Source organism: Urocitellus parryii, chromosome 12 (genome assembly GCF_045843805.1).
Source record: "Urocitellus parryii isolate mUroPar1 chromosome 12, mUroPar1.hap1, whole genome shotgun sequence".
NCBI classification, from domain to species: Eukaryota; Metazoa; Chordata; class Mammalia; order Rodentia; family Sciuridae; genus Urocitellus; species Urocitellus parryii.
In genome coordinates, this window is record NC_135542.1 from 39,635,178 (window position 1) to 39,651,786 (window position 16,609).

Below are 16,609 nucleotides of genomic sequence, written 5' to 3' on the forward strand. Positions count from 1 at the left end.
AACTCCTGAGCTCGCCAACGAGCCCCTTCATATCTGCTGAAAACCTTGAGCATCCTTATCCAAGCCCTCCTGCTCTCAGGGTCGACTTCTGTGGAATGGCATGAGAGGGTCACACCTCGGAGTCCTTGGGGGAATTCCCGTGTTACAACTGGGAGAGTGCCAGAGAAGAGCACTCGGAACCCTGTGCTCAATCACCTTGGAACCGACTTCAGACACGGCCAAGGGAAGCAGGCCAGGCTGCCCAGGACGGGTGGCAGGAAATGGCCGGCCAGTGAGGGGCATCGGCAGTGAGTGAGAACCGGGTTATTTTGATGCTAGGTCAACCAGTAGTCCCCTCCATTTACTCTGCACCTGTCCCCACCACAGGGTCCTCACGTTTTTCCGAGTGTGGCTGCTCTGTCCAGTTTCTTTTAACTCCCCATCCTCCTGTGAACATCTCTCCATTGTTCAGCTTTCTGGCCCCACCAGGCTTGATGTCGCCTGGCTTCTTTGACAGAATGACCTACTCTCCCCCACTCCCACTGCCTCCTCTCCACCCACCCATGGCTTTTTATCTTTAAAATGTTTGCTATATAGGGCTGGGGCTGGGGGTCAGTGGTAGAGTGCTTGCCTAGCATGCATGAGGCCCTGGGTTCGATTCTCAGCACCACATATAAATAAGTAAATAAAATAAAGGTCCATCAACAACTAATAAAAATATTAAAAAATGTTTGATATATATCTCAAATACTTTATTAATATATATTAAATTATATATATATATGTGTGTGTGTGTGTGTATATATATATATATATATATATATATTTTGATTATAACAAATCTGTTCCTATGGTCAGGAGGATCTCCACATGAATGCATCATAAACTTTTTAGAAATGATGCAAAAGTAGAAATCAAAAGGATACAGGTACTCGGTATGATTGCATCATGGTGATGGGAATACCTGACTCTGATCTCTCCCTGTCAATCAGTCTGTTCTCACCATCTTTGTCCATTCAACATTCTTTCAAACTTTGTTTTTAACCTATCATTCAGCAGATGTTGCCCTAAGCATCAAACAAGACACAGCACTGAGCAAGGCACGTCTTCACCCTCATGAAGTGTGTTGAATAGTGTTGAGGGTTGGACGTGAGGCGTCCCCCAAAGCTCCTGTTGGGTGCAGGAATGTTCAGAGGTGAAATGGTTGATTAGGAGAGCCGTGACGTAATCAGCCCATCGTCGTTTGAATGGACTCACTGGGGGTGAGCAGGTAGGTGAAGTAAGGCTGCAGGGAGCTGGTCACAGGTGATCCCTGGAACAGAGGCTCTTCCCTGGGGTCCCCTCTCCCCTGACTCTCCCTGTTTCCTGGCTGCCAGGAGCAGACACCCTCCCTGACTCCTTATCATCTTGATGTTCTCCCTCACTTCAGGCCTAGAGCAGTGGAGCTGCTGACCATGGACCGAACCTCCAAAATTGTCAACCAAAATACACATCTCCTTGGATGTTGCCAGGTATTTTGGTTACAGTGACAAAAAGCTGACTAATAAAAATAGTACGAAACTTTCAGATCAGATTTTCATGTTATAAAAAGATTGTTGTGACTGACAGGGAAAGACGCACTGGAGAGAAAAACCTACCATTAGAAAGTCATTAGAAGGTAGCTGCAGTGATTCAGGTGGATGATGGGATAAAGGGAGAGAGGCAGGGAGATGCAGAACATCTGCATGAATAGCACCAGCAGCAGCCGCTCTGTGAGAGAGTCTGTGGGCTAGGGAACGTGCCAAGCACTTTATACACTCTTTCAATCAGAATTCTGCAGAGAAGATATGGTCTTTCTTTGACAGACGAGGAAATTGATAGATCCATCTCATGCCAGTGGGGACTCAGGTAATGAGCCTCAGAGCTGGGATTGAACTTGGGTACCTCTGTCTACAGAGCCTGGGCTCTTAACCAGAACGTGGCTCTTGGCCTGGTAAAGGACAGGATCAAAAGGGAGGACCAGGGGCTGGGGATGTGGCTCAAGTGGTAGCGCGGTCGCCTGGCGTGCATGTGGCCTGGGTTCGATCCTCAGCACCACATACAAAGAAAGATGTTGTGTCCGCCGAAAACTAAAAAATAAATATTAAAAAAAAAATTTAAAAAAAAGGAGGACCAGAGGGTCACTGGACAGGTTGTGCGCCAGCCCCTATCCGCTCAGCCCCGCTGCACCTCGTCCTGACTTTGTGTCTTTCTTGTGGATACATCGGCCTGAGTAATGGCTTAGGTCTTTCCTGTGGTTTCAGATTCTCTTTGTTACCCTTTCTTCGTTTTCTTCCAGGGCTGATTGTCTCAGCTGTCCTAGGGGAGGTGGCCATGGGCCTGGCTGAGACAGGACCTGTGGCAACCCAGGGACCCACGTGTGATCCCTGCATCCTTGCAGGCTTTGGCTCTGCTGTAGCTGCTCCCAGGGACCCAGTAAGCCAAGGAGGAGTGGAACTGCTTTTGCTTTAAGAGCAAATTTTCACTTCTCTTGGGTAAACACCTACGAGGGAGTAGCTGGATCACATAGTAAACATACATGGTGAGTGTTTGAAGAAATGGCCAAACCGTTTCCTTCCATGATCTGCCATTTCCCTTCCCATCAGCAGTAGGAGAGACTCAGTTAATCTATAGCCTCACTGACACGCGGGTCTGATGGGTCTTTTTATTTTAGCAATCACAAGAAACACAAAGTCGTTCCTCACAGTAGTGTTAAATTGCACTTTCCTGGTGGCAAATGCCTCTGATCATCTTTCCAAGTCCTTCCCAGGCATCCACACACCTTCTTGGTAGTGTCTATTCAAACTTTTTGTCCATTTTTTCAAAAAATCGAGCTGCTGAATTTTTTGCTTTTGACTTGTGAGAGTTTTTAAAAATACATTTTAAAAATAAAAATATGTGTCCTTCATCAGTCACAAGTTCTGGGAATGATTTATCCCACTCTATGACTAGTTTGTTCTTTCTCCTCACAATGTCTTCCAAACAACAGATATTTCTAATTTTGATAAAATCCAGTTTATCAGTTTGTTCTTTTATGGGTCTTGCTTTCAGTGTTTCATCTAAGACATTTTTGTCTAACTCAAGGTCACGAAAATTTTTTCCTATAATTTATCTGAGAAGTTTTATAGTTTTTTTTTTTTTTTTGGTGTGTGGGGGGGTGTAAATTTAGATCTAATTGACATTTTGAGATGATTGTTTTGTATGTGTTGCAAGATATAGATTGAAGTTTGTTTTTAAAAACGAGAGTCTGAAGTTTTCCAGGGCCTGCAGGCTCCCTGTTCTGACCTACCCATCTCCTTGTTCATCTTTATACCACATGACAGCTTCACGGTATGTGTGCAGATAGGGCAATATTGCTGTTCCAGTTTTGTTCTTTATCAAAGTTACTTGGCCTATTCTAGGGTCTTTGCATTTCCCTAAGAATTAAAATTTCAGAATATCCATGTTTACAAATGAGCATGTTAAATTACGACTGGCGCGTTTGGGGAGAATTTGTTTGTTTCAGTTTACCCGTCTTTCACATCTTTTGATACTATTGAAAACATTATTGTGGTTCTAATGGACAGTGTTGCCAATCAGATTTCTGGGGGGAAAAAATTCAGAGCCATAAAGAAAAGTGAATTAAAAAAAATATGACTTCAATAGTGTGTGTGAGTGAGAAGACAGTGCAGGGGCAGATACTGCTCGTAGGGGAAGTGGATCTGTCGTACAGGTGTCCCCAGGAACACGGTGATTGGTCCAAGGACTCTCACAGACACTGGTGAGACTCTCACAAACACATCACCCTGAATGCTTTACATCATCTCTGAATTGCTTATCTGACCAAAAATACATGTGAATGCTGGATAAATAGTCGCTACACTTTATTGTTGAGGGAATAACGAGGAGAAAAACCACAGACACAATTTTATAGGAAAATATTTTCACTCTGCAGTTCGTTGATTCATAGATGCAGAACCCGTGGACAAGGAACACAGCCTGCATTTAAGATTTATTGAAATTAATACCACAGGTTTGTCCCTGTGGGCAGGTGACAATGTGGTCTAGAGTGAAAGATGGAAACAGAAAAAAAACAACAAAATTTGGCCTTTTTCTCATGAGGTAAGGCGCACAGTTAGGGGTGAGGTAAAGACCTTCTTCCCAGGACTCCAGCCTGGCTCCATGAGTATCTTTCCCAGCAGACTCTGAGCTGCCCAGAGATCCGGGTCCTGTCTTTCTTTAAACTCCAAGAGCAGATCATACCTGCTGGATTTATGGCGTAGGGGGTTCATCTTGGTTTTGTCACTTCCCAACTCAAAACTCCAAACAAATGACTTGGGCTCTCTAAAACTCAAGTTCCTACACACGAGGGGAGAAAATGAAGAAAGAAAGAAAAAGGAGAAGACCAGTAAGTGTATCTTCTTAAGACAAAGAGGCACTCTATGAAAAGTAACTTTTTAAAAAGGAACTTTATGTTTGATGGACAGGTGCATATGTCCGTCCATCAGTTTCCTGAACATTTTCTATGTGCCAGGCACTGAGCCTCTACTCATTTACTCACTACTCCTAATGATCACCGTGGGAAATGGGCCCTGTAGTCAGCTGCAGGTGACTCAGTGGAGAGGGGCACAGAGAGACGGAGTAGTGGCCCGTGGCACAGAGCCCGTCAGTGGTGGAGATCTGAGGTCTGACTATGCGCAGTGTGGCTCTGGGGCCCACGCTGTCCTATCACCACCACTGCAGGTCAGTATACATGAATGAGCATGCACCCACAAACGGATTTTTTTGGTCCGAATGACAAGAACTTACCATTTTAATGTGCTGTTGCATTTTATCAATCATATACTTCAGAAGCTATTTACATACAGTCCAGCTGTGCTTTAAATATCTCCCCACTTCTAATCTTTATTGCAGCTGCCGTCATTCTATGCATAGGGAAGCACCGAATGGGCAGGACTTATTGATCTCCAAGGCCATGTCTGAGGCTTTTTATGTCCTCTAGGACTCTGTTTCATTGCCATCCGAAGACTTCGCAGGAAGTAGAAAGCCACCTAACAGGTAGAAGTTGACTTGTGTAAATCTCCTCACAAATTATTTTCCACAACTGCAGTATGCATCAAAGAGAGGGCCTCTGGACTTAGTGGTGAAGGACATACCAGCTCCTTCCTGCTCATTTATACATGTTTAGCAGTTCAAACTTATATAATGTGATTATCTGATCAATAAACAAATGCTTTTTGAAAAATTGAGCTTAATGCATTTTAATATTCCATGGGCATGAATTTTAGAGCAATGCACTGCTTGGCAAAGCAATGCTTTTGAAACAGAGAATTGTTTTATAGAGTGGAGAGGGTGGTGTTTTCATCATGCTGCATTTAGATCTTATTAATCCGGCTTTACTTCAGGTATAGAGTCCCTTGGTTTTACTGAGGAGCTGTTCCTGTCTACCGTCCTTCTTATCCTCCAGGGCCCATCTAAAGGCATCTCCAGGAAGGAGTCCTGCTCCCTCTCCCTTCCACTCAGGCAAAAGGACAAACCCCTCTTTGGTGCTCTCGTAAACTGACACATGCCTCTACAAATCAAGTCCTTATTACATTAGTCCTGGTTATAGCGACCTTTTAAAGGACGGAAATTGGCATGTGATTTTTGGCCTTCATAATACCATTGTAGTTAGTTGAGTGTAAAACATTTATTGAATGTTGCCAAGTCTGAAAAGTGCATCAGTGTATTTCTGGGACACAGCAGAAGGTCAGAGGCAAGCTGAAAACAAGCTAAGAGGATTATGACCTTCTGGAGTTGGCTAGGTTGGCCTCTCAGGGCCCTCTTTAGCTTGTTTGTATTCTTGTGGGGTACTAGCAGGTCACAGGGGTACAATGCAGAGGACAGTCTCTGAAGTGGCTATCCGTCATCTTGTCGGCACTACCTGCCCGGCATTTGGGTGCTCTTAAGGAAGGACTGGTGAGAAGTTCAGTTAAGCTATTGGAAAGTGCATGTTTTTACAAAGGAGTGTTGTGCAGTCAGTGGGCAATAAACCTTGTGGAGGGCCCCAGTTCTGGTGAACGTTGAATGATCCTCCTCCCAGTTTAGATCCAAAGGCAGCCCAAATCCTGGAACAGGACACTAGGGTAAGTAGAACGAATCCCAGAAAAATAATGTAGGGTGAGAGGAGGATTTATCAGAAAAAAATATTATAGGAAATCCATTTTATTTTTTCTCTCTCTCAAGCAAGCTCCAGACTTGCATTGATGGCTAGAATGTCCCCTTGTGTTTGAAGGGGTAAAATAATAACACTAGTGAAAAAAATGAGCATAAATATCACAACCTATAAAGTACCAACTAGATGAAAAAATACAAGAGTCAATCATACAGTGTCAGGTTTGAAGTGACATCGCGGAGCCTCTTCCTCCAAACCTTCCCTTGCAGAGGAGAGACCCCTCAGTGCCGGTGACGAAGGTGCACCCCCCAGTGGGTGGTGGTGCCAGTCTCTCGGGGTCTTATGGTTCAGCTGGATATTCTCTTTTCATAACCTGAAAGTCAGCTGCAGTATTCTTTGCCCATAGGCAGAACTACTGTGTGCAGCAGCAAATGTTTTCCTGAAGGCTGCTACAGCGTACAGTCTAATATATCTCATGCCATCGCTTTTAAATGAAGAAGCTTTGAAGAAAAATGTCTAAACATAAGACTTTATTTTTTAAAAATTTAATTTAAATAGACTTCCAAGAAAACCAAATTTCCTAGAACTGAGAGCCTCTAAAATTGCAGAGTTTTTACCAGGAAGGACCTTGTGCTGAGGCCCTTAGACAGTGGTGACTCCTCCCGGGTGGGTCACTCAGGGGGAAATCTCAATAGACCCAGAAAAAAGTCAGCAGATAGGCTGCCGCAACATCCCCAAAGTCAGGGCTGACAGTTCTGCTCCACGGCTTCCCTTCAGTGTCTACCAGAAATTCTGATCCAGACTTCTGCAGATTTGGAAGCAGGGTATCGTTTATCTTTTATTTTGTAGATGAGGAAGAAAGAGATGTTTTTCAATCGTTCGCAGACTTTTAAAGAGATATTTCTCAATGACATTCACTAAGAAATAAAGAGGCCTGATGCTTAACTTCACTTTGAAAAAACTACAGTTTTTGTTAAAGCCTTGTTGAGCTCATTCTGCTGCAGTTCTGCTAGTGAAGGGCAGGTAAGGGTTTGAGTGACTTCATCAATGACGCAAATGGCTCACCTGACCAATTGTGTCCCAGTTAAATTAAAAATGACCAGTGGAGTTTGTGTTTTATGTGAAAAATGTAGCCTTCAGTAAGAAATCCAGTGCATGGATTTCAAGATATTTAGTGGAGGGAAAAACTGTCTGGTAGCCAAAGTAGTCAGTCTTTCCAACTTCAATTCTTCCTGTTTCCCTTTGCCCTGGGAATGTGGAGGTAATCACTGTGGCTGCCACTCATCTGGCCTCTGAGGTTCCCTGCTCAGCTGTGGCCAACAGGAACAGATGTGCAACCTGAATTTTCTATAGCAGAGCTGAGGTTTAAAACAACATATTCAACATAATACGTTTGAAATTATATACCCTGTGAGGCGTGGCCTCCTTCCTACCATTGGGGTGGACAACCCTCTCAACTGTGGGCTGACCCAGGTGAAGGTACATGTCTAACATGCTCAGGTTGGAGCCAGGTCCAGGTCAGGCCAAGGCCCACACCCCACCTGCCTGGAGAGTGGTCTCATGGTGGAAGCTCTATGAGCTTAGGCCCCAGTGGAGGCAGTTAGGTCAATGGTGGCACCACCCTCAGAAGAGAGCAGGTGGTTCTCACCGTGGACTGTGAGTAGGTTGTGATAAAGCAAGGCCACCCTTCAAGCCTGGCTCCTCTTCATGAGACCATTTTCCTTCTGCTTCTCCACCATGCTATCAGCAAACCCAGGGGACACGCCCCAGAGGCTTTATGGATGGAGCTGTCTGGTGGTGGACTTCCAGCCTCCAAAATTAGAGGCTAAATCAACCTCTTTATTATATAAAGTACCCAGTTCCAGGGATTTTGCTATAAAAACAGAATATAGGCTAACATAGGCACAATCATAATGCAGCACAATGAGCCTGTTACATGCATGTTTTTAAAAGTTGCCTAGGATTTGTAGTTTCTCCTTGCAGTTCTCTATACAAAAAAAAATTTGGATTAATAGATAGTTGAATAGTGTCCCCTCAAAATTAATGTCTGCTAGGACTCCTCAGAGTGTGACATTATTTGAAAGCAGCATCTTGGCAGATGTAATTGTTGAGGTGAGATCGTACTGGTTTCCTGTGGGCCCCAATCTTGTGTCTTTATAAGATAAAAGGGAGACACGCAGACTCACCGGGAGAAAAATCGCAAGACAACAGAGGCAGAGATGGGAACGAGGCTGTCACAAGCTAAAGAACACAGAGGACTAATGGCTGTCACCAGAAGCTAGGGAGGAGACATGGAATGGATTGTCCCTCTGAGCCCCAAAGGGAACTGACCCAGCCGACGCCCCAGTGTGGCACTCCCAGCCTCCAGAGCTTTGAGAGGATGAATGTCTGCCATTTTAAGTCACTGAGTTTGTGATCATCTGTGCTGGCAGCATTAGGAATCAAATATGAGGGAAAGATATTGTCAATGAAGGCGGAACAAATGAAAGGTTGTACGAGGTTGGTAGAAAATTCCGTGTGAAGCCACTGCGGTTTATAGTAAGACTGGCAAGGTTGTGTGCAAGTATGAACATGAAGAACTACTGTGTATAATGTTAATGCACCAGCAGGCAATTTAAAGAAAGCTATGAAAAACCTGGCACAAATATCGTATTATCTATTAGTGATGCATACATAAGAGCACACAAATTCTAACAAATATATTGATGCATTTAAAACGAATTCTCATATTTTATCTGTATATATGTATCCTTTTAAAATATCAATTATTTCTGATTCTTAGAATTGCTCTGCAAAAGCAGGCAGGCCATATATTAATAAGTCCATTTTATAGCGATGTCACACAGTGACATATAGGCAATGGCTCCCTATTGGTCCCTCATCCAGTTAGCAGCAAGGCTGACCTTGGACCTAAATTCGCTTGGCTTTGTACATGTTATTTGAACAATGCAGTAACCAATAATAACTTGAGCAGAGAACTGAGGCTCAGGAGGCACATGCTGCTCACCACAGTTACCTAGAGGGTAGCACAGACAGGATGAGAAACCTGGGCTTTGCACCCATAAGGCCTGTGTGTTCTTAACTACTGGGCTGTCTGGAATCCTCACTTTTCTTCTGGGTGGATGGGTGTGTACATACGGGAAATGATGAAATCAAAGCTTCATATTTAAAGAATGTACCCTGGGATGGCTCATTAGCTAATTCTATATCATAAAGGAAAAGGAGAAAATATTAAACTGTTTTGATTGTTTTTCAATAGAATGTTCCAGAGCCAATGCAAATAGTTTTGGTACTTCAATCAACACATAATTAGCATGATTGAATTGGAATTGTCATATTTAATCCCACTTTATAACTACTTTGTCTTATTTTATTTTAAGGACTTTAATTTAAATTAAAGTCTACTAATTAAGGAAAATTACATATCTTTGAAATGTTGAGGGATTACTCAGAATCTATAAAACAATCGGGAAGGGCGTCCTTTGCCCACGTCACTCCATGTCTGAGCGGTGACAATCCTCTGTAGATGTGAAAACCTCCCAGGACATGATATTCTCCATCTCCCAAGGCAGCCCTTTATGGGTCTCACATCCTGTGTGGTTAGAAAGCACTCTCTTACTCTGAGCACATGTTGGTCCTTTCTATATCCTGGGTTTCCACACAGCAATGAATCTAATCTCTCTCCGCTTAAAATTTTCTAAGAAATTGAGATTTTTTCCTTCTGTTCAACTGCTCAGATTCTTTCACTTTCTAGTCTTTTCTTGATGAATATTAATATTAACCTATTTATTCATTTGACAAATATGCATTAAACATAAACAATGGTATAAGTAGTTTTTCACATTTATATAATGTGTATCAAGGAACAAGCTGGCTCTGAATGTTTCTCAAATGTTGACTTTTAAATCTTCACAACAAATCTATGTGGGGTAAATACATTGATAATATATTTTTGAAGTTTAATAAGTATTTTTAAGGGATAAGAGAGTAAGTGGGTTGATAAATAGATGGATGTACAATGCAAGTATCTCATCCCAGGGCTCCCTTAGTTCTCTCCCATTACTCCTTTGATTGAAACCTAACAACATTTTATACCTGTGATTACTATTTAAGCCAAAATAACCAATAAAAGCATGCATACGAGTCAGGTGTGGTGGCATGCCTGTAATCCCCGTGACTTGAGAGGCTGAGAAAGGAGGATCATAAGTTTGAGGTCAGCCTAAGCAATTTAGTGAGCTGCTCAGCAACTTAGCGAGACCTATCTTAAAATAAAATAAATAAATAAAAAATGTGGTTCAGTTATTAACTGTCCCTGGGTTCCATCCCTAGTACCAACCAACCAACCAACCAAGTATGCACAATGGACAATGTCATCAGGGCATGGTGGACTTTGAAAGAGGTGCCTCATTCAGAAATATCTGCTCAATATTCTGAGGGAAAAAGATCTTCTCTTGAAATTATTCACATGGGTGGCTTCAGGGGACCCCGAGAAACCCAAACCAAAAGGAGGTGATGCCTGCAGGGACCTTCTGTCCTCAGGACAGCGTTCGGCTGTGCAGGGCTCCCAGCCCTTGCCTTGGGTCCCTCCTGCTCTAATTAGCTCAATCCCATTAAGCCCGTGGCTCGTCCCTGTGAGCTCTTCAAACTCTGATGGCCACAAGTCGTGGTTTCTCTGGCTGTGATGAGAGTGACCTTCGGCACTTCCTTAGGATAACTGCTCCCCCAGAACATGAGCAAGGCAGGTGCCCGTGAGACTGGTGGTGCCCAGCTCTGCCGTCATTCAGCCAGGCTGAGCAAGAACTGCCGGGATCCCAAGGTGGGTATCCATTGGCAAGCAGCCTCAGGTGGATTTCAGCGTGGTCAAGAGAGGTTTCAAGTCTGAAGGCAGATGACGCATCGCAAAGGAGCTGGTTTCGGGTAGAAATGGATGTTATTCCTACAGACCTGCAAATAAAAATTACATATTTCCTAAGAAATAAGGAAGCCTTTTTTGTTTGGGGTTTAGTTTTTGTCAAGAATCATTATTCATAGAGACTCCATTTAAATACCACTGTTACAACGTCCCATCCCGGATTCTCCAGACAGAAACCATTCCTTCTTTCTCTCAAAACCATCTTAAATGTGTTTGTGACCTGCTTCCTGTTGGATGAAAAATGTCTGCTGAGTTCAGGGGATATGTGTCCCTTCCCTCTGTAACTCATCTTCATTCACCTGAACGTCTTAGGAAACAAGACAAAGTCACCATCCATGGAGCTTGTACATTGATAGAGAGCGAAAAGTCATCCTGTGTCCTAGGATGGGACTGAGACTAGAGGCTCCGGATGACTACGGAGACTAGAGGCCAAGGCATCAGTGACGTTCTAGATGCTGGAGATGGGAACTTGATAAAACCTGAGATAGTTGAGTAAAAAACTTGAGTTTTATGATAACTGAGATGTGGGTATGTGTGCCAGAAAGAGTGTGTTAAGAATAACCTCCACTTTTTTTTTTTAACCTGGTTTTCTGATTCTCATGTTGTATAATAATACCATGCCAAACTCAACAACGTCCACTATTTCTGTGGGTCAGGAATTAAGAAATGGCACCCACTGTCAGGTTTCCTGTCTCAGCTCCATGATGTCTGATCTGCATTTGGGAAAACCTGAGAGATGAGTGACTTGAAGACCGGGTGATGGAATCATCCCAAGGCTCGTTCACTCACATTCTTAGCATCTAGGTGGGGGGACTTGTTGATGGGGTGCCAAGATGTCCCTCCCTGTGGTTTGAATTCCACACACAAGGTGTGTGAGTCCCTTCCTCTCTGGCTCAAGTTCTAACTGAATGGACCAGGGAAGAGGTGGAAGCGGTGTCTTCTGCGGCCCATATTGGAAGTCACCTGGCATCACGACCACCATGCTGTGTTGATGCCCAAGGCAATGGTACACGGAACCTCCCTCTTGCTGCAAACACAGGTAAAAGTTCTCAGGGCAGTGTTTTAAAACTGCTAGAATTTGAACTCTAGGTACAAATTTATTCCTATTTCTCTCACCTGTGAAATACTTCTACCCCTCAAAAACCTGAAATGTCTCATTTCATTTCAGAATCAAATTTTTTGAAATTTAGGATCTTTTCATCTAAATCATGTCTCTATGCAGATGGGGCTCTTGAAGAACAATCTGTCCAGTAGGACTTCTTGATTAGAAGACTCATGGACAAAATAAATGATCTACCAGTCTCACCTACCCATTGTCCACCCTGCAATGTAGTTATAGGCATAAAATAACTTCTGTAGAACTCTGTTCAAAATGGAGAAGAATAGGAGGCACACATCAATTTCTAACCCATAGCAATTCTGAAACCCAACTCAGCATCTGTTACTAGTTGCTTGATTAGGGCTTAACCTACTTCTTAGGATCAGTCCCCATTATTCTTGGCTCCAGTTCTGGGGCTCTGTTTTTCTACCTAAATTCATCCCTTGTATTCTGAACACAAGAATAAGCAAACATACACACACAAATGCTCATGTTTATAGCTGAGTAGTGACCTTTCAACCTGATTTCTCTCCATGTAAGGCTGAGAACTTACTCTCCATGTAAGTTCTCTTTTTATTTCCTGCTATATCTATACCTTTTAGGTCAAGCTGATACAATTCCTTTACAAATCTTTCAGAGTTCCTGTGAATCAGTTTATTATACTCCCCATTCTAAAAAGGTCACCCTCATAGGCAGTACTGAGATAAGCTCTTCCTTGATTTAGGTTGCCTTGGGAAAACTCTTACAAGTCACAGAAGCCTTATGAAGAGAGTTTGCAAGGCATGCAAAGAAACAGAAAGATATCTAGAGATTTTAAGACTCTATAGCAGCCAGTAAAGCACCAACTTAAACCTTTTTAAGGTCTTGTTAAGGGATTTTAAAAGCACATACGTGACTTTGTTATTACCTTGAGACATCTTCTTGGGCAGCACCTTCAATCTGATCTTTGCTCCAGGCTCTTGCAAAGAATATTCTGCTAGGAGAGACTGGGGGGAAATAATTTACTTTTGAATCTAGCAAATCTTGGATCCTTGCTATTTTCTTAAAATTTTGCTGAAAGTTGAAAATTTATTCTTTTTTAGTTAATCTCTATCTTTATCTTATCATTCACAGCTGAAGAGAGCCATTGGAAGTTTTTAACAATCTGCCTTAAAATCGTCTCAGACAAAGCCATCAATTCATTAGGCACATTTTTCTGATTTCCATGACACTAACATTGACATTGTTACAAAATTGCCTCCCTGAGCTCTCAGACTTTTCTCAAGGCCCTTCCAGTCCTACTTGCTGCCTGGTCCCATAACCAATGCCACATGTTTCCAGATTTTCTATAGCAATACCCACAATCATTTCCAAGCACAAAATTCTCTTCTAGGAATTCTTGTTGCCTAACGAGCCACCTCAAACCTCAAAAACAACCACCATTTTATGATGCTTATTGATCCTGAAGGTCAATAATTCAGAAGGGCAGAGCAAGAATGGCCTGTTTCAGCTTTGCCATGTTGGTGTGGGGCCCAGATTGTAAGAGCGCGGAGGCTGTGAGCTGTGTGTAACTAGTCTTATCCACACGTCTGCCAGAAGATGGGGACTGAAAATTAGGGAGCCTACGAGTGTCGTTCCCTGTGATTTGGTTTCCTTATTGCCTGGTGGCCTTTGAGTGGGTAGTTTTGCCTGGTGTGTCAGGGCTTCAAGTGCAGGAATGCTGGAAGTTATCGTGACCTTTGTGATCCCCTCTCAAGAGTCACACAGTGCAACTTCAGCAGTACACTATTAGTTGAAGCAAAAGCCCTCTCAAATTCAAGAAGATAGAAGATTGGCAGTACTTCTCCTGTTAAAGAATTTTGGAGACATGTGTTAAGGCCTCTATGCATTTGTCTAAATTGTTTAGGAACAAACAGAGCAATAGACTTGTGGAAAGGATGAGCCAGGTCACGTTTGGAAATTCTGATTTTGAGCTGTCTGCATGCTCTTTAGTTGGTGTGATGTACAAAGTATTTATTCATGTTTTGATCGAAGGATGAAATTTGAAGATGATTAGAGTTTGGGAAATCATCTCATTTAAATGAGATTTAAGATCTTGAGAGTGGGTGAAAATATCTGCAGAGATACATAAGATGAAAAAAGGTGTCCCATGATATACAGAAGACCACTGGTGAGCATATTCAGAAGACACTAAAGAAGCATAATTTAAAACAAATAAATAAATAAATGTGTGTGTGTGTGTGTGTGTGTGCCAGGATGCAAATGAGGAAAGCATTTCAAGGAGGGGCTTTTTATTAATCCAAATACCATACACAGTGACTTCACAATTTGATTTGCAAGACCATGGATGACCATGGGGGAAAATGTAGTTTCATTCATAAAATATGCAAGTACATAAATGAACAAATAATAAAGTAAGTTATTTTAAGTTATAAAATGCTGCTTAAGAACACACCTATTACACATTTCAATTCAGGATCCAAATTTTGTGCATTGTATTGGATCAGTCTTTTCTATTATTCAAATACGAGAGACCCCCTTATCAATGGAAAATGTGTTCTGAGATGCCGTGTGGAGGCCTGAAACGCAAGTACTACCAGACTCCATGTATGTCATGTTGTCTCCTGCACATACCTATCTATGATCAAGTTTAATTTACAAATTGGCAAAGCAAAAGATTAACAATAAAACAGAACAATTAAAGCACTACACTGTGGTAAAATTGCCAGCATCACCACTCTTGAACTTTGGGGACATTTTTACATAAAATAGGTGTAATTGGCGCAAGAACATTGAGATGCCATGACATTCTGTCTTATAAAGGAGACAGTTACTCAGGGACATGAAAGAGTAGTATATACAGTGTGGCTGTGCTGGAACAAAGGGGTGACCGAGTCCTGGAGTGGGATGACATGAGCCGTTACCCTTCGGCTGCAGATGGCATGCAATTTAAAACTTGTGAAATATGTTTTCCTGGAATTTTCCACTGACTATTCTGAGACCACAGTTGAGCATGGGTAGCTTAACTCACAGAAAGCAATACTTTGGATAAAGAAAGACTACTGTGTACTAAGTGGAGTTAGAAATAAAAATCTTAGCATTCAGGTCAATTTTTTATATGGGCTTTTCTTTTTAGAGATATTTTTAAAGTATTTTTATGTAGTATTTGGGAAGAATACTTCATATAGATGTTTATTGTATAATTTTTATTATAATGCAAGAAGCACCTGAAGTCAGTTTGCCCCACTATTATTGATACTGGATTTGACTCCTTGGTCCAAGGGCAGATAGCTTGGGCTGTCCATTTTAGAAGCATATTTTCCCTTTTGCAATTAGCGATGAATCTATGGGATGAAACTTTGAGATCATGTGACTGCTCTATTTCCCAGAAACTTTTCATAAGGATCTTAATTTCCATCCATGTAGATACTTGCCTGAATCAGTTATTATATTGGTGACTGCAAAATAGGAATATTTCTCTATCTAATATTCCTTCTCTATTTACATCATGGTTACTTGATGTGTCAACGTGCCTGGGTCACCAAATGTCCAGATAGCTGGTTACACATACTTCAAGGCATGTCTGTGAGGGTGTTTCTGGAGATAAGCATTGGAATTGGTGGACAAAAGCAGATGACTCCCCCATGTCAAGGGGGGAATCATCTGATCTACTGGAGAGAGCAAAAAGGAAAAGGGACATTGAGTTTCTGGTCATGTTTTGAGTTGAGACCCCCATCTTTGGGCCTCAGGGGTCCTGGCTCTGAGTTTTTCGTACCACACTGAAATCTATGCCCTGAGCTTTCTGATTCTCAGGCACGCCAATTACTCCACCAGTTTTCCTGGGTCTGCAGCTTGCAGAGAACACACAGTGGGAATAACTAGCCTCCATAATATCATGAGCCACTATTTTATAATAAATATTTTCCAATATATGTGTATGCACACATATGGATCAATGTATGTATGACATATAAATAAATCTCCTATTAATTCTTTTTTCTCTGGTGAACTCTGACTAGTACGAATTATAAACTAGTTTTCATTCCATTTTCCCCCTTTCTCTCTCTGTCTTTCCTACATAACACTATGGACATAGTTTTTTTTTCTATTCAAATGTTATAATTCATTCCAAAATTATTCTGTCAAATTATCATATGTTTAGCCAATAAGAGCCTCTTAAAGATGGCTCCTGTGCTCCATTTGAGTTTCAAATTTGACTTTCAGTTCCAGGTTGACTCAAGTCACAGTGAAAAGCTAGTTGTGTGAGCTATAGGATGCAGGAGCAGAAGCAAGAGGCCATACAAAAAGCATTTATGTTTTCAAGCCCTATTTGCTTAGAAAGCTGAGGAAAGGGAGGTACGACTGAATCCCCTAACTGTTGGTGGTTTCCTCTGCCCTGCCCACTGTGAGGAGTCCTCAGCCTGCTCCGTGCTGAGTTTCCTGAAGTTAGAAGAGGTGGACACAGGGCTGGGGTTGTAGCTCAGAGGTA